Source organism: Protopterus annectens, chromosome 8.part0 (genome assembly GCF_019279795.1).
Source record: "Protopterus annectens isolate FY-2018-M chromosome 8.part0, PAN1.0, whole genome shotgun sequence".
Taxonomy (NCBI): Eukaryota; Metazoa; Chordata; order Ceratodontiformes; family Protopteridae; genus Protopterus; species Protopterus annectens.
The window spans coordinates 128,375,474-128,395,327 of record NC_056741.1 but is presented as its reverse complement, the minus strand read 5'-3'; the positions used below and the strand labels follow the sequence as shown (position 1 = coordinate 128,395,327).

The following is a 19,854-nucleotide window of genomic DNA, read 5'->3' as shown; positions in this document are numbered from 1 at the left end:
CATTGGTCTGGAAGGTACCTGTTGCTAGTATTCTTAGGTTTCTAGGTTCATAGGTTCATACTAGGCTATCTGCCCTAGGGCATTTGTAAGCCTAGCCAGAGTGTGTTTGGCTTTCGCCACCCATTTTAAATGAGTTTTACTATGCCCTTTTTCACGTTAGTTTACTGTGCCTCTGTCTAACAGTGACACAGAAGTGATCCCCAGGGTAAACCCACCATCTCCCATCCACTCATCAAGATTCCGCTTGGAGAGAGTCAGTGAGGTACTCTGCCTAACTTGGACTGGGATTCTATTCCAGAGTGAAGGGAGCCTCTGGGTTATGAATCTGTCCCTCCAGCATGTCCTATTTATTTCTGTGCTGAGGTTCGAGTCCCTCGAGTGTGTAGCTCGAAGGGATTTGGATTTTATGAGGTGAAGCATGTCCATCAATTCCGGGTTAGACATGGCCTTATACGTCAGGCACAGATTGCCTCTAAGTAGGCAGTATGCAACTGAGTAGAGCTGGAGTTTCTTTAACCGAGCAGCATATGGCATCTGTTTGAGTCCTTTGATCCTCTTGTTGAGGTACTTTTGGGGTCTTTCTAGTTTCTGCAGGTGTCAGGTAAGGTACATCCTGAATGGAGCATTGTATTCAATTATGGGCCTGACGAGGGATGAGTAAAGAGGCACGATGACCTCCCTTGATCTAGATGTGAATCCTTTCATGATAAGGTGGGCTATATAGAAGGTTTTTCTAACCCCTTTGGCCACGTGATTGTCAAATGAGAGATTGCTATCAACTTGGGTCCCCAGGTCCCTAATTACTTCTTCCGTACTTAATGGGTTACCACCTATGTGGTAATTTGTGGGCACTTTGTTTTTGCCAAAGGGGATGACTATACACTTTTTGGCATTGAGCTTGAGGCCATGGCTCTGGCACCAGTTGTCTGTCTCTATGAGACCTTTTTGGAGGATGCTTGTGTCAGCTGGAGAGTTGATTATGGTGCCCAGTTTGCAGTCATCTGCGAACTTGGTCAGCCATGGTCCACCTGTGTTGGCCTGTACCTCCGAGAAATATATACCGAACAAGAGAGGTCCCAGGACTGAGCCTTGTGGGACGCCGCTTGTGACTGGTTTGGAGTCTGACACGGCTCCAGCAATTCTGACCATGTGTGTTCTGTCCTTGAGCCAGTTTGCAACCCAGCTAATGACATAGGGGTTTATATTTAAGCTAGAGAGCTTATCTATGATGCCCAAGTAAGGTATTGTATCGAAGGCTTTTGCAAGGTCCAGGTAGGCTGTGTGGACCACCTTCCCCTCGTTAATGGCCTTGGTGACTGATTCAAAGAAATCGACCAGGTTTAAGAGGCAGGATCTACCCTTAATAAAGCTGAATTGGGTAGGATCCAGTGTCTGTAGGTCCCCAATATCTTTATTTATGAGTTCCATGATGATCCTCTCCATAGCCTTGCAGACCAAGCTAGTCAGGCTTATGGGGCGATAGTTACCAGGGTCCGTTGAGGCACCACCTTTGTGGAGAGGTACCACTGTTGCTGTAAGCCATTCTTTGGGTACATATCCTGTAGTAAGGCTGAGGCTGGAAAATAGCTTTATGTTGGTGTTCAGATCTTCTTGGAGTTCATGTAGGACACAGCCTGGGACACCGTCTGGTCCTATTGATGCTGTGTTTTTTGCTTTGGAGATGGTGGCTCTTACCTGAGCATCTGAGATGTCGGGGGGCAGCACTCTGCTGGGATAGATATTTGCTCTTTTGGGGGGGGGAGAAGTTTGCACTGAACCTGTCAGCCAGGATGTTGGCAATGTCTGTGGGTTCAGTGTATTTTTTGTCATTTTGGACTAACTCTGAGCATATCTGGGAGTTACCACCCAGGTTCCTAACATAACTAAAGAAAGCCTTGTGATTATCTTTAGTGTCCTGTGCAATTTTTCTCTCGAAGCTGGCTTTAGATGATTTTATGAGGGACCGTAGTTTTTTGCTAATACTAATCAGAGATGCCTTCCCTTTTGGGGATTTTGTTCTATCATGTAGTAGCTTCCTTCTTCTATTGTATAGTTTATTTATGGTTGGGGTCCACCAGACAGGACGCCTGCCTTTGGGGGATTGGGTTTTGGTTTTATTTAGGATTGCATGATCCATGCATTCCTGAAGGTGTCCGTAGAATGCGCTTATAAAGGATTCTGTTGTTTGGGCCATATTTTCCACTGGCCTGGGGGCTTTGAAGGATTCAACCAAATTCTAAGCAGCACAAACCAGGAAATAAAATCAGGATTCACAGCAATAGGGCAACGCACAGGAATACCACAGAAGTCACAGGAAAATAAATTGAATTAAATTGAATTTAATGAAGCGCTTTTCGTCTGTGGTATACACAGACTTCCTCAGACAAAAAGTATTACAAACTACATTAACTGAACAGCAGCTTAAATATACAGCAGTATTAAATCAAGAAATCAATTAACCAATCAGGCACACTTTAAACCATAAGTAAATTTAAAGTTAAAACGCAAGCTCACAGGACTTGAGTTCAATCACTCACATTATATTAAAATTAAAATTAAAATTTAACTAAACATTCATAAAGTCAGCAGGTTATTAGCCTATCAACCAAATAGGCACTAGCCACTACATAGTAAACAAGTACAAATCACAAAACAGTTAGAGTGAGTTACATGCTCATAAAGGCAAAAAGACTATCTAACCAGGTTCTTAAGTTTAAGAAGGCTGCTGATAGAGCAGCCTTCATTGAGACCTGGTAAAGCATATGCATTTAATCTAATTTGCCAACGCAATTCAGACGCCTCTAATAACAAGTGAACAGGGGCTCCTCTGATGGTGTCATGCATCTGTTCTATAACTATAAACTTGAAATGGTGGTCTTTATGCTGGATGATGTGTTTAGCAAGGGCATTTTCATCTTTCGCTTTGTTAATTGCATATTGATGTTCGTAGATCCGATCTTTAAATCTACGCTCGGTTTTACCTACATAGAAACCTGTGCATTTTTGGCATAATGCCACATAGACCACCATTTTAGAGTTACAAGTGCATCTACATTTAATATTGTATCTAATATTATCAATCTCAAATCGGTTTGATTCAAGAATGTAGCGACATTGATTACAGTTTTGGCATTTAAACATCCCAGGAATGCGTGTACTTTGCCGCTCAGGTTGTTCCAACAACATTTTCATATTTTTACCTCTTCTGTATGAAACCTCAGGTTTAACTCCCAGTTTGTTCAAAATTACAAGGTTTGAACGGAACAAGTTCCAGTTCTTAATAATAATGTCCATGATAAATCTACTACTTGGACAGTAAGTGAGAATTAATCTAGTGTTATTAATGTGTGTAGAAGTAGTTCCACCTATACATTCTAACCTAGACTCGGCCAACCCGGCAGAACTGATGTTCAGTATAGGTTTGTAAAACCCACTAGATCTTTTATTAATCACCTCTTTGACTAGGTTATCTAGTAAGTTAAGCGGGTAGCCTCTATGAAGGAACATATTCTTAAGAAGGTCACATTCCCTGAGAAAATCATCATCCAGGCTCACCATCCGGGCTGCTCGTACGAGCTGACCCTTAGCCACAGACCTTTTTTGGTAGCTAGGATGGCAGCTACTAAAATGAAGAAAGGAATTAGAGTAGGTAGGCTTTCTATATATACTGGCCACATATTTATTCAAGGTGTCATTTTTCGCCAACCATACATCTAAATAGGCTATTGCCTCAGTGTTAAAGGAAGAGGTAAAAACTAAAAAGTCAGTAGAATTGTTAAGTAAATTTAATAATGACAGGCTATCAGCTTCTTCACCCTCTAGTAAAATAAAGATGTCATCCAGGTAGCGGGTGTAGTACTTGATCTTAGACGCTACTACCGATTCATTATTTAATATGTACTCCCTTTCCCAGTATGACATCACAATATTGGCCAAGCTGGCTCCGCAAGGAGACCCCATAGCCACCCCAGTTTTTTGTAAGTAGAAATTCTCTCCTAATAAAAAATAGTTGTTGTAAAGGATCAAGTCCAACAATTCAATCACAAGAGATATTTCATGGGGCGGGGCACCCTTACTCTTAAGGAAGAAGGCCACCCAGTCCAAAGCTATCTGCAAAGGTATACAAGTGTATAAATCCTTGACATCTATTGTCAGGAAATTATACTCGCTACTGAATGGAATGTTGTTAAGTTTGTCAAGGAAAGACCATGAGTCTTTGCAGATTTGCTCTTCGTCCTCAAGGTACTTCTGCAGGATTGTATCAACCAGCTTGGCACAAGGGTATGTGGGAGAGCCGCGCCCATCAACGAGTGGGCGCATAGGTGGATTAACAAGGTCCTTGTGGATCTTGGGTATACCAAAGATACAAGGGTACCTAGGAAATAATGTGGTAAGATATTTGTGTTGACTTTGGTTGAGTCGACCCTCAAAAAACATTTCATCCAAGGAGCTCTTAATTTTATGATAAGCATGGTTTACCTCAGACCTTGAACTAATCATGTACGCGTCATTAGACAATAGGCCTAACATCCTGTCAAAATAGTCTAGTTGGTCAAAGACTACAACCCCACCACCCTTGTCGGGTTTACAGATTCTTAAGGAATGTAACTTAACATATTCCAGCAGGGTCATTTCAGACTTCCCTGAATCGTGGGTACATTTACTTAAGTGCAAATTGCTATGTCTTAAATCAAGTTCACAAGTGGATTCAAAAGCTTGTACTAATGGGTGCAGAGGTGGGTTAAACATACTAGGGACAAACATGTCAGGTGGAGCATCATGGCTAATACCACCAGTTTCAAACAACAGGTTAAAGTTCAATTTACGAGCAAACATCTTAATATCGATAATAGTGTTCACTAAATCGAACTTCTGTTGAGGTACATACGTGTATCCTTTAGATAAAAGGTCGGCCAGTTCATCAGGGATCAACACATTAGAGTAATTAAAGATGTTGAAATCACCAAGTTGGTTGGTAGAAATAACCGGACCCATACGTTGGTTAATAGGGGGAACCACAGTATCAGTCTCTAACTCCTGCAAGTTATCAATAGTAGACAAAAGTGAAAACACAATAGGAACCTCATTAACCACACAAGCCGAGGCTTCAATAAGGCCAGAAGGCAGAGGTAGAGCCAGGTGATGGATGCTCCTGGTATCTACTGCCTCTGAAAAAACTGTTTCTGTTGCTTCCCCTTATAGGATTGCTGCAAGTTATTCTTTTGCTTAGGGATAGCACCCTGTTTATTGGTAGAAAAATGTACCTGTTGCTGGCCCATAGTCATAGTGTGAGGACCCTGCTGTTGTTTACGATTCATAAGTCTCTCACTCCTTCTGACCCCTTGATCCACAGGAGTATCCCCAAATGTATCAAGGTCCCTGATGTTATCCGATGCTGACTCACCTCTACAGTTTGTGGTAGGAAGATTCCCACTACTACCATTAGGGTTAAGAGTAAGGGTGCCCCGCCCCATGAAATATCTCTTGTGATTGAATTGTTGGACTTGATCCTTTACAACAACTATTTTTTATTAGGAGAGAATTTCTACTTACAAAAAACTGGGGTGGCTATGGGGTCTCCTGAGCCAGCAGCCAATATTGTGATGTCATACTGGGAAAGGGAGTACATATTAAATAATGAATCGGTAGTAGCGTCTAAGATCAAGTACTACACCCGCTACCTGGATGACATCTTTATTTTATTTTACTAGAGGGTGAAGAAGCTGATAGCCTGTCATTATTAAATTTACTTAACAATTCTACTGACTTTTTAGTTTTTACCTCTTCCTTTAACACTGAGGCAATAGCCTATTTAGATGTATGGTTGGCGAAAAATGACACCTTGAATAAATATGTGGCCAGTATATATAGAAAGCCTACCTACTCTAATTCCTTTCTTCATTTTAGTAGCTGCCATCCTAGCTACCAAAAAAGGTCTGTGGCTAAGGGTCAGCTCGTACGAGCAGCCCGGATGGTGAGCCTGGATGATGATTTTCTTAGGGAATGTGACCTTCTTAAGAATATGTTCCTTCATAGAGGCTACCCGCTTAACTTACTAGATAACCTAGTCAAAGAGGTGATTAATAAAAGATCTAGTGGGTTTTACAAACCTATACTGAACATCAGTTCTGCCGGGTTGGCCGAGTCAAGTTTAGAATGTATAGGTGGAACTACTTCTACACACATTAATAACACTAGATTTATTCTCACTTACTGTCCAAGTAGTAGATTCATCATGGACATTATTATTAAGAAGTGGAACTTGTTCCATTCAAACCTTGTAATTTTGAACAAACTGGGAGTTAAACCTGAGGTTTCATACAGAAGAGGTAAAAATATGAAAATGTTGTTGGAACAACCTGAGCGGCAAAGTACACGCATTCCTGGGATGTTTAAATGCCAAAACTGTAATCAATGTCGCTACATTCTTGAATCAAACCGATTTGAGATTGATAATATTAGATACAATATTAAATGTAGATGCACTTGTAACTCTAAAATGGTGGTCTATGTGGCATTATGCCAAAAATGCACAGGTTTCTATGTAGGTAAAACCGAGCGTAGATTTAAAGATCGGATCTACGAACATCAATATGCAATTAACAAAGCGAAAGATGAAAATGCCCTTGCTAAACACATCCTCCAGCATAAAGACCACCATTTCAAGTTTATGGTTATAGAACAGATGCATGACACCATCAGAGGAGCCCCTGTTCACTTGTTATTAGAGGCGTCTGAATTGCGTTGGCAAATTAGATTAAATGCATATGCTTTACCAGGTCTCAATGAAGGCTGCTCTATCAGCAGCCTTCTTAAACTTAAGAACCTGGTTAGATAGTCTTTTTGCCTTTATGAGCATGTAACTCACTCTAACTGTTTTGTGATTTGTACTTGTTTACTATGTAGTGGCTAGTGCCTATTTGGTTGATAGGCTAATAACCTGCTGACTTTATGAATGTTTAGTTAAATTTTAATTTTAATTTTAATATAATGTGAGTGATTGAACTCAAGTCCTGTGAGCTTGCGTTTTAACTTTAAATTTACTTATGGTTTAAAGTGTGCCTGATTGGTTAATTGATTTCTTGATTTAATACTGCTGTATATTTAAGCTGCTGTTCAGTTAATGTAGTTTGTAATACTTTTTGTCTGAGGAAGTCTGTGTATACCACAGACGAAAAGCGCTTCATTAAATTCAATTTAATTCAATTTATTTTCCTGTGACTTCTGTGGTATTCCTGTGCGTTGCCCTATTGCTGTGAATCCTGATTTTATTTCCGGCTTTGAAGGATTCCACCTCAGTTTTGAGGAGTGTGAAGTTTTCTTTAGAGAGGTTTTTCACTGTGGTTTTCTGGGCAGGGTGTGGGGTCGGGATGTGGATATCCAGTGAGATTAATTTATGGTCCGATCTTACCAGTTAGGCCAACACATACCTTTGTTTTCACTGGGATGGGTTCCCCTCTGTTGGTTCTGTGTGTGAGGTGTGGCCTGCACATCTCAACAATTTGCTGCATGAGGTCTCTGTCCACTCTATAGCGCTCCAGTATCTCCAGCTCATGTAGCCCCTGGTAGGTTACCCTGGGCCTGTACACTCTTCTCCGTCTCCTCACTGGGGGTTGCTCAGCAGCATTCACATTGTCACCACCCTCAGCATGTTGCATATGTTGCCTTATAACAGCAATGGCAGCCCCTAACATTTCTTTGTCTCAGTAAAGCTTTTTAAGTTTTCACTTCTCTTAGTTTACTGCAGTGTTGCAATGTCTCTGAGGAAAACATGGTGGAAAGTTGTTTGCAGAGTTTTAACTGCTGTGCTGGGCTGGGCTAGTGTACTGCCTGTGTAATTGCCTGTTTCTGATTGTTTTCACCTGCTAGCTCTTCTAGTTCTCCCTCGTTAACTTCCTACTATTTGTTGTGCTTCCTTTTCCTTTTCTGTTTCCATGGGGGGCAGCGCCACGCACACAAGTGCAAACCAGCTCACACATGCGCACACATGCTTACACGGCCTAACACTTGCTAATTCCTGCTTAAACACACGCACACAGGTGCAAATGCACTTACATAACTTTAAACAACCTTACACATACTTAATCTGGCTTAAACATGCACACACGGGAGCACACGCGCACACAGTCTTACTCGGATATACAGGTGCACACCCGCACGCAAACACGTTGCAGGCACTTCAACAAGAAACTTTAGTGTTATCCACAGCATATACCTTCTATTTCTTGCCTTTAGCTAGGATACATGTTGACAAACCTCTTCCAGTGATGAGTAACTGACAGCAAACACATGCCACTCTGCTCCAATGAGCTTACATTCTGTCATACATACCCCCCTCATGATGTCACCTATCTTCTACTCTGTTACTCCCTTATCCTACTCATACACTCCACTGACTGTGCTCATTTACTATGTAAACTTGGGATTTGCTATCCTTACCCTCATTTGCATGGGATTGCCTAGTAATGCTTGGTTACATCTCTTAGACTGAGCTTCCCCCCCTTAGCAACCTCTACTCAGTTGCCATGTTGTCTTCAGCCTGCCATTCACTTGCATTGAAATGTATGATTTGCTATAAAATCCCTATTTGTGGCTTTTAATTTCTGGTTTTTAGAGTGCAGCACATTTGCACGGCACTGCGCTATGCTTAATCTTCGGAGATCGAGGTAAAAAAATTATTATTTTTTTTAATTTTGCATTGGGAACATTGCCAATGGCTGTATATTTGGCCATTGACATGCTTCCTCAACTGGATGCAGCCTTTATTTGGAGCTGTCACTGCTCCGTTTTGATATTTGCAGAATGGTATGGTGTTGTCAATGGAGTACATTTCTGCAAATAACACTACTCTTACTCGGACAGGTTAGGGTTTCCTGGATCACAACTTTACCTCATTTGCATGGCTTTTGCCAGCAAATGAGGTAATTTGCATAACCTAGCGCTGTCCGTGTAAAAGTCATTTTAGGAGCTCTGTTGCAAGCCCCTGCCGGCTGTTCCTGGATCGCTTGGCAGATATGTTGGCTGCATGCAGTCTTACTCTACTCTTAGACTCCGTGCAAGCCTTCGTGAATCTGGCACTTTGTCTTAATTTTGCCTGACTGAATTTTTTTTTTTTGCATGGCTGAATTTTTTTTATATTTTCTGGCATTGTTTACTGTTTCTCATCTGTCCTGAAACTAGTTCATCCTATTGCTGTAGTGAAGTTTATAAAAGTGGTGTAACTGTTGTGTTATCTAATTGCTTAAAGGGTTGCTGATTTAAAAATAGTTTATGTTTGTAATTTCTTGAATACACTGTTGGAAACTGCTAATGTTCTGGCTGAAGTGTGATTCTCTATCAATCTGGAAATAAATCACTGATTGATAAGTATATTTGTTGGCATTTTAACTTTTCAGAGTTCTGCATTGTCTTAATATTCTCTGACTGAATTATTTTTTTTTTGCCTGACTGAATTATTTCATACATTTTCAGGCACTGATTGCTGTTTCTCATCTGTCCTGAAACTGGATCCACCTATTCTGTGGTGGAGTTTATACAACTGGTCTAACAGCTTTTATTTTATCTGGTTGCTTCAAGTTTTGCTGATTTAAAAGCAGTTTCTCTTTGCAAATTCTTGCATACACTGTTGGAAACTCATTGTGTTCAGGCTGAAGTGTGATTATCAATCTGGAAATATATTGGTGATGTATAAGTATATTTCTTGGCATTTTAACCTTACAAAATTCTGCATTGTCTTAATTTTGCCTAACTGAATTATTTTTTGGCTAAATGAATTACTTTATGTATTTTCTGACATTGTTTGTTGTTTCTCATCTGTCCTGAAACTGGTTCCTCCTAGTCCTGTGGTGGAGTTTATAAAACTGGTCTAACAACTTTTGTTTTATCTAATTGCTTCAAGTCTTGCTGATCTAAAATAGTTTCTGCTTGCAAATTCTTGCATACACTGTTGGAAACTCCTGGTGTTCAGGCTGAAGTGCGATTCTTAAACAATCTTGAAATGTATCGCTGATTGATAGGTAAATTTATTGGCATTTTAACCTTTCAGACTTTTGTATTGTCTTAATTTTGCTTGGCTGAATTATTTTTTTGCTTGACTGAATTATTTTTTATATTTTCTGGCATTGTTTGTTGTTTCTCATCTGTCCTGAAACTGGTTTCCCCTATTCCTGTGGTGGAGTTTATAAACCTGGTGTAACAGCTTTTGTTTTTATCTAATTGCTTCAAGTCTTGCTGATTTATAAATAGTTTCTGCTTGTAAATTTTTGCATGCACTGTTGGAAACTTTTTGTGTTTTGGCTGAAGTGTGATTCTCAAACAATCTGGAAATATGTCACTGATTGATAGATATATTTCTAGGCAATTTAACCTTTCAAAGTTCTGCACTGTCTTAATTTTGCCTGACTAAATTATTTTTATATATTTTCTGGCATTGTTTGATTTTTCTCATATGTCCTGAAACTGGTTACCCCCTATTCTTTTGGTGGAGTTTATAAAACTGATCTAACAGCTTTTGTGCTATCTGATTGCTTCAAGTCTTTCTAATTTTAAAATATTTTCTGTGTGTAAAGTCTTGCATACACTGTTGGAAACTCCTGTTGTTCTGGCTGAAGTGTGATTCTCAAATAATCTAGAAATATATCGCTGATTGATAAGTATATTTGTTGGCATTTTAACCTTTCAGAGTTCTGCATTGTCTTAATTTTGCCTGACTGAATTATTTTTTTTTTGCCTGACTGAATTGTTTTATATATTTTCTGGCATTGATTGCTGTGTCTCATCTGTCCTGAAAATGGATCCACCTATCCCTGTGATGGAGTTTATAAAACTGGTCTAACAGCTTTTATGTTATCTGATTGCTTCAAGGCTCGCTGATTTAAAAATAGTTTCTGTTTGTAAATTCTTGCATGCACTGTTGGAAACTTCTAGTATTCTGGTTGAAATGGGATTCTCAAACAATCTGGAAATATATCACTGATTGTATATTTGTTGGCATTTTAACCTTTCAGAGTTCTGCATTGTCTTAATTTGCCTGACTGAATTATTTTTTGCCCGACTGAATTATTTTATGTATTTCCTGGCATTGTTTGTTGTTTCTCATCTGTCCTGAATCTGGTTTCCCTATTCCTGTTGTGGAGTTTATAAAACTGCTCTAACAGCTTTTGTGATATCTGACTAATTCAAGGCTTGCTGATTTAAAAATAGTTTCTGTTTTTAATATCTTGCATACACTGTTCGATACTCCTGGTGTTCTGCCTGAAGTGTGATTCTCAAACAATCTAGAAATATATTGCTGATTGATAAGTATATTTTTTTTGTAATTTTAACCGTTCAGAGTTTTGCATTGTCTTAATTTTGCCTGACTGAATTATTTTTTTTTTTTTGCTTGACTGAATTATTTTATATGTTTTCTGGCATTGTTTGTTGTTTCTCATCTGTCCCAAAACTGGTTAACCCCTATTCCTGTGGTGGACTTTATAAAACTGGTCTAACAGCTTTTGTGTTATCTGATTGCTTCAATGCTTGCTCTTTTAAAAATAGTTTCTTCCCCAGATTTACAAAACCTCCATGTAAGACTTAATATGTCTTATTCGGAGGCTGCAGTTGAACGGTATGACATCAGCATGCCATGAATATTCATGAGGACACACTGACTCATCCGTAACTCTTACACGGACTGAGTAGGCAAGCAGGGTGGTGTCCGACTGCCGAGCAGTCTAAAAAGTCCATGCCCCTGCATGGTTTTAAAAAGCACAATGTCAAGAGACAAGAGTGAGTTCGCTCAAATGTACTTGCACCCAACAGCACACTTCCTGACACTGTAAACTCCCATCACAGTTATAAAACGTAAAATATTAATTTTATTTTTTTAAATCCACAATATAGCTGCCCGTATTTGCGCTTGTTTGCGTGGGTGTGCCCATTGCTTAACCACAGTTAGCAATTGTGACATTGAAGAGCATATAAGAACTACTTATGCAAATTAATCCAAATAGCAATAGCATAATGGTAGAGTGTATGCATAAAGAGAAGGCATTCATGGTTCGAGTCCCACCACTCCCTTTCTTATTTATGTTTTAAATCAGTATTTGAAATAATACCAGACATATATGATTACAATTTTATTAAAAGCAGTGACATGGCCAATGTATCAGTGAACAAAATATATATTTTTAAAGGACCCAGATATATAATAGCCTGCTGTTAAGCAACATTTTACACAGCAAAACACAGGTGCCCATAGTTTAATAGCACTGTACCCATCTAAACAGAGGTGCCCATAGTTTAACAGTGCTTTACCTAGCTAAACAGAGTTGCCCATAGTTTAATAGCGCTTCACCCAGCTAAACAGAGTTGCACATAGTGTAATAGCGCTTCACCCAGCTAAACAGAGTTGCCCATAGTGTAATAATGCTTTACCCAGTGCAATAGAGTTGCCCAAAGTTTAAAAGCGCTTTACCCAGCACAGTGTGTTTGCGTGGAAGTGCGTGCCGTGCCAACCAGGGCACCGTAGGGCACTGGGGAGCAATGCAGAGCTAAGTTGCTTAAATGCAGCCACACCCCCTAGCCTGTCTAGACAGTATTAAAATAAAAGAATGACAAAGTACGAACCCAGGACCCTTTGCATCATAATCAAAGTACAGAACCACTAAGCCATGACAACATAGGGGAAGCAGCCACTATTAACATTCATAAACTTACAAATGGTAGTTTAACCATTACTAAGCAGGTCTGCAGTCAGTTGAGAATTTTACAAAATGGCCAATCACAAAAAAGTGCGGGAAATGCGGCATATTTAAGCCCCATAAGCGGGAATACTGGTCATAACTGATTGTAGCTCACATTTGCAGTCAGAATGGCAGGTGCAGGAGAGGGTTCATGCTTCCGAGCGCAATGGTGGGGCATCGAGGAGTCCAAATACATGGTTTGGCTCCTTGTCCACCATTACGAGATAAGACTCCTGCAGGGCCAGTTCCAAGGGATGGAGTACAAGACAGAGGCTTGGAACCGGTTAGCTCGTGACCTCACCAGCGCCACAGGCGTTCCTCAGACTGGTGAGCAGGTCCATCACCACCATGCAGACCTGAAGAGACGAAAGCAGGACCGCCTGAACCAGTGGATACAGGACGCCCGTGGGATGCAGAATGCCCCACAACTGAGTCTGTAGCCATGGGATGCAGTATGTAAGAATTGATAATGGAGTATGTATAACGGATAGGTATGTCTCAATATCCCTTCATTTACTTTACAGCTGCAGGTGACTGTGCTGCGAATCAGCAAGCCTATGCTGATAGGCTGCTAAGACTGTGCCACCAGGCAGGTTAGTGATTATTCTGCATGTATTGTTATATAAAATATGGGAGGGAGCATGAAAGAAAGTGTTGTAGTCCAATAAAACAGCCATAGAATTGCCTGAATAAGTCCTCTGCATGTACTGTCAGATAAAAACATCAGAGGCAGAAAAAGAGTGTAGTAACCCATTAAGAAAGGTAACATATGTCTGGAATAATATCCCTGCAGGCACTGTCATATAACATAAGTGAGTGAGCCTGAAAAAAGATTGTTCTAACCTATTAATAAAGGTATAATATGTCTTGAATATGTCTGCCATAAACACCGTTAAATCAAACGAAGGAGTGAGCCTGTGGAAAAGTGTGCAATGTCATTAATAAAGGTCTAAAACCCAGAGAGTGTCTGTGTCACAGAGTCTGTAATGTTGTTGTACCTTTGCATTATACAAACAGTACTGTTTGAAAATGTGCTGGCAACCCAGAGTTATGCAGTCCCATATAAATTGGGTGATGGAAGTGCTAGTAGCTGTGAAACATATATACAGTCCACAATAGTCAGTTACTGGCTGGCATGAATAAGTAAACCTGGCACATGTGTAGCATGTAATTATTCTCCAGAAATGAGAGTGTGTGTGTGTCAAGAAATGCAGGGTCTGTACAAATCGAAGTGAAAATGTCATGTGAAAACATCCCAGATATGTAGATAAAGAAATATAAATGCAAACAAGAAATATGTAGCAGTAACATCTGCACTCTGGACAGTTAGTATGTCAGATATAGGTCAGGCATATATTAAACTAGCCAAACTCATGACACAACCTAATGTATGGTGGCAAGTGTCATAATACAGGTAGGGGATATACACTTGCAGTCACTGGGAATGTAGTGTAGACTAAAAGGCCATTATAAGATGTTAACCGAGGTTTTTTTCTACACCCTACTGTATGTGCATAAACCATGCAATTCCACACCTCAATGGGTATGTGTAACCTTAAATATTTGTTGGGACATATGTCCTATTGTTTTATAAATATTTGCATTGATGTTTATGCATGTGCCCCATTCAAACACCACGTTCATGGTGGCCTGTTGCTACCAAATATCCCTGCATGCTGTTGGAATATCCACTGTCATTCAATATATGCATGTGTTATGCTTGCTGTTCAACTGTTGGAACCTTGGTGTGTTGGGTTAATGGGAATATTACTGCATGCTGTTACAACTAATCTGGAATGCTGTTGTTTATGTTGTAATTAAACACACCTAATCACAGAACGTATGGGAAGGCTGGTCCCAGCGGACTCACCTGTCCCTCCTCAGTGGGCAAGTGCACCTGGCACCAGCAGCTCCGGTGTCTAGCCCGGGCTCCCCTCCTCCGTTGGTCATGTGCCACCTTTGGGTGGAAGCGCTGCAGGGGATGGGGCTCATCCCCCCATGCAAGTGTGGGCAGAGAAGGGCCACCTGTCACATTTCAAAGGGTCCAGGCTGTGGTGCGTAGGGAGATCAAGCATTCAGTCGCTGATCCCCTACGCCAGCTTGAGGCGAGAGTGGCGCGTCTCTCGGGTGAGCCTGCCCGTCCTCCTCAGCTCCCAGCACAGCCACCCTCAGGGCTGTGAAGGTGCAGTGGTGACTGCCCATAGGTGGGGATCTCAGTTCCACTGTTACCATCTGTGGGTTCATGGGCTTGCGATTTCCAAACAACCTTCCCTGTCAATTGTGTTCACCCACCCCATGTGACAAACTCCGCTCCTGTATGCGTCTTGTTTGTCTTGTCTGTTTACCTCCCCAACCTACCTCCCCAAATATACCTACATCCTCTACCTCACATTCCACTCCCACCTGAAAACAAAAATTAAAAAAAAGGGCAATCTGTTCCCACAGAAAAATTACGCCCCATACATAGCTGCCTAATTCGCACACGTCCACTGGACATGTAAACTAATAATTCTAATTGGCAGTACAACATATTTTGTTGTCCTCACCACTCTCTCAGGGGTGGAAGGTTTCAAATTTCACACCAAATTTCATACATATGCACAGCTGTTGCTGGTAAATAAATGGGCAGCTATGGACCTTCCCTACACCCATCCTGCACATCCCGAGCTGGTTTCCCTACTGTCTTTCCCTCTTTGTTCCCCCTTTTTCACCACTTTCCTATCTCCCCATTTTATTTTCTTTAAAAGAAATTAGCGCGGAGGTTAGCGGGAGTAAGCACTTTAAATCAGTAGTTAGCGGGGGTGCGCGGGTGTGAGCTTGTGTGCGCATAGCTAAGGATTGCGAAGCGTCACGCAAAGCCGCGCAAACCTGCTTACAACTGCTTAAAAGTGCCTTAGTCACTTTGTATGACAAGGCCCTTGTACTGCTCAGCAGCAAAATAAAATACCCTTGTCAGTCTCGAACCCGGGACCTTAGACTCACCAGTCTGCATGAAGTACCACTACAACACAGCAGATATACAATAACATAGTGCTGAAAGCAATATATCATGCATTACCATGAGTGAATGTAAAGGGAGAATAGGAATGGCATAAGACAAATCTTGTTCTGTGGGCCTTAACCAGCAGGTGTTGTTGAATTGCATGACATGACTGTGAAAAGAGAATCAGCCATGCTAGTAGGGAATAAGGTTACAGTAGCAGCTTACAAACCCCACACAGTATCAGAGCAGGATAAACACTGGCATATTTGCATAGGTCACAGGCCAGACCTCCCAACAGTGACTGCTCTACAGTGATGACCCTGATTTGTAAACAAATGTTAGCTGTGCCCCTCTGACTCCCTGTGAAATGTACTAACAGTAGGCAGAAAGGTGTTGAATCTCACTTAATGACAAATGTCAATAAGTGAGAGTAGACATCGCTTGTACGTCAGAAAAGGTGTAGTAATAGATATGCTCTGAATCCCACAAAGTCTGAACTGCAAAATGTCTGAACTATATGACAGGTGTATCCCAGTTATATGTACCTTTCCCTGAGGCTGTTCAAATATATACGTGAGAGTATCTGAGGCCTGGAAGACTCAGAAACACACAGGCATATCAGCTTGTCTGCTGTTACACACTCTGCAAACAGCTGTAGATTGAATCCCACAAGCATGCCCTTATGTAGAAGTACAACACAGAAATATCAAAGGATGTAGCCATGTACTGCTAGCAACCACCTGTGACAATGCCATTGTTCAGGTGCTGAAAAGACTGCTGTGGTGCACAATCAAAGAATACTAGGCTGACCTCTGTCTACCATCTAGATATATCCACAGATGGGAGCTACTCAGACTACAAGCCTTCACAGACTTACAGGTACACAGCAACTCTGCATGTTCAGTAAGATAAACATCACATGATAATAAATAATGCACTCTGCAGTTCTGCACCCTTACCCAAAGGTACTATATACCCGTGTAGTCAGGCACAACCAAGGGTGTAGGTAGGCATACACAGTACAGAAATATGTCCAGTTGTCCTGAGCAGACTGTGCTAATGTCAACACAAACAAACCACAAACTGTTCAGTGCATGTGCCTGATATTCATAACTGGTAGTGCAACATACTTAGTTGTCCTCACCCCTCTCTCAGGGGTGGAAGGTTTCAAATATCCCACCTAATGTATTGCATATGCACAGCTGTTGCTGGTAAAGAAATGGGCAGCTATGGACCTTCTCCACACCCATCGTGTACATCCCAAGCTGGTTTCCCTACTGTCTTCCCCTCTTTGTGCACCCTTTATCACCACATTCCTATCTACCCATTTACTTTTCTGTCAAAGAAATGAGCGCGGGGGTTAACGGGAGTGAGCACTTGTAAACAGTAGTAAGCATGTTTGCACCAGTGTGCGCATGTGTGTGCTTAGCTTAGCATTGATAAGATATGATAAGCTATGCCAAGCTTAGCTTAGTATTGCTAAGATATGATAAGCTACGCCAAGCTTAGCTTAGCATCGCTAAGCATTGCGCCAACCAATGCAAACCTGCTTACAACTGCTTAAAAGTGCCTTAGTCACTCTGTATGACAAGGCCCTTATACTGCTCAGCAGCAAAATAAAATACCCTTGTCAGTCTAAACCCCACACCTTGGACTCACCAGTCTGCATGATGTACAACTAAGCCACAGCAGATATACAATAACTTGGTGCTGAAAGAAATATAACATGCATTACATGGAGTGAATGTAAAGGGAAAATAGGAAAGTCATAGGAATACATTGCAATAAAGAAATATAACATGCATTACAAGGAGTGAATGTAAAGGGAAAATAGGAAAGCCATATGAATACATTGCAATAACTACTGTTGTATGCCAGTTAATTCCCTAATTCCAAAAGAAAGTACATGCTCCCATGTATCCAGTGTTAGCATTAGGAGGTGTGAGTAAACTTACAAACTGAGAAGAGTATACTGGAAGAGGCAACAGTCAGGTTTCAGTACAACATGCATTTCACTGGCTACAACCCAGCTTCAGATATGAGACATATACCATCCTTTTGAATGACACAACAGTGTCCACAGCAAACAAACATGGTCCCCACCTTGCAAAACTGAAAGGCCTACGCCTATCTAACCTATCATTTTATAGCAGTGTCCTGAAATCACAGTGAGAACTGCAATTACCACACAGCAGGCTGCATGCAATTACTAAATGGTGGGTACCAACTGGTGCAGAGGCCATCACATGCACATGTGCAGATACTTACAAAAGCAGCCTGTACTTGCTGTCCACACATGCAATCATATCATTGCAGCAACTGGAGAGAGAGAGTGAGAGAGACAGACAGACAGACAGAGACAGACAGGCAGACAGACAAACAGAGGCAGTTGGAGACACCAAACCAAGAAAAAAAAAACACGTCAACAGGTACAACAGACAGAGGTGAGAAATGCAAAGGTAAGGTATGTAACAGAGATGTATTTGCTGGCATCCAAATGATGTGTCTGAAGGGTATTCTACATACTGTGAACCCTCCATATGTGGTAGCAGTCCGTATCTATATGTATATGCAGATGTGCATAGGGCAAGGGACATACTGCAACTGTTAATGAAGGCTGGACATATATATGTAGTTGAAGGTTGCTATGTGCACATATCTATGTAGGTTGTAGTGTTTGGCATTGAAAACAGCAAGCAGTGCAGGTATATATCATTTGGTGGTTAAATGCTGTGGGCTGAATTACAGCCAGTGAGGTCTGCTACAGCTATACGGCCTGAGGACAGCGAAATGCATTCTGCACAACACTGTGCAATATTATTACATAATTGTATGTCTCACAACTGTTTCATAATTAATATTCCCACCATGAAAGGTGGGCAGTATAGGTGCCTATATGTGCATGTATATGTACAGCAATGGATGTTTACAAGTATGTGTATATATATATATATATATATATATATATATAAAATGCATATATATATATATATATATATATATATATATATATATATATACATACATATATACATATATGGATATATATAGATATATAGATATGTAGATATATACATATATACATATATACATATATAGATATACATAGAGATATATAGATATATACAGATATATATGGATATATATGGATATATATAGATATGTATATATATATATATATATATATATATATATATGGATTCACTTTATAACCTCAAAATACTGAAATATCGAATTTCAGTATCTCGAGACTATAAAACCGAATCCACAAAACACCGACACAAAAAAACGTGAAATTCACAACACCAAAAAAAAACGCACACACTATACCACACATACACCACAACACCCACATCACAACATAAACAAACAAAACTACACACATACACAACTCATACACACATAAGCAGGGAGCAAGCCCCCCTGCACCCCCCATGTGGGGGGCTGTGCCCCCCACACCCCCCTACTTATATATACTAACTCCGAGATCGCACAAACACAAAACAAAAGTCAACTCACACACACACATTCTCTGACCCCACACACACACATCAAACACATCAGCACAGTCACACACACTCTAACTCCCACTCAAAACCCTTAGAAAACACTTACCTGACATAACACCTACATCCACACAGAGCACCGCGCACCATCAAAACACAATCCCGGACATTACGCAGTGTAAGGTCATAACCATGAATTCGACATATATTCGAGTTCGCGATTATGACTCTTCGCTATTTTTAACATTCAGCTTTATAGTCTCGAGATACTGAAATTCGACATTTCAGTAATTCGAGGTTATAAAGTGTTTCTATATATATATATATATATATATATATATATATATATATATAGTGAGAGAGGGAGACACAGGGTCAGACGTCTTGCAACAGGTGCCTGGTGACCAAGGCATGGACTGAACACCACTGTTGATACTGCAGTGCCATACCCCATTCCAAAACACCTTACGCAGTAACTGCCACATAGGTGGATGCCTGCCTAACACTGAAGGTGTCAGAAGGGAACATGGGACACAGGTGGGCAGTAGCCTCCCCTTTGATATTCACAGTGCCACACTAGTCTTGTAATGTGTCTACGTGGTATGTGTCATCACAAATGGTGTGTCATGTACGGAAATAT

At 40.7% G+C, this 19,854-nt stretch overlaps 1 protein-coding gene across 1 annotated transcript in view; it reads right to left on the bottom strand.

Moving 5' to 3' along the window:
• Positions 1–19,854, bottom strand: part of LOC122808673 (CD209 antigen-like protein E) — a 1,434,655-nt gene that overhangs the window by 1,008,131 nt on the left and 406,670 nt on the right. The window lies entirely within an intron of this gene.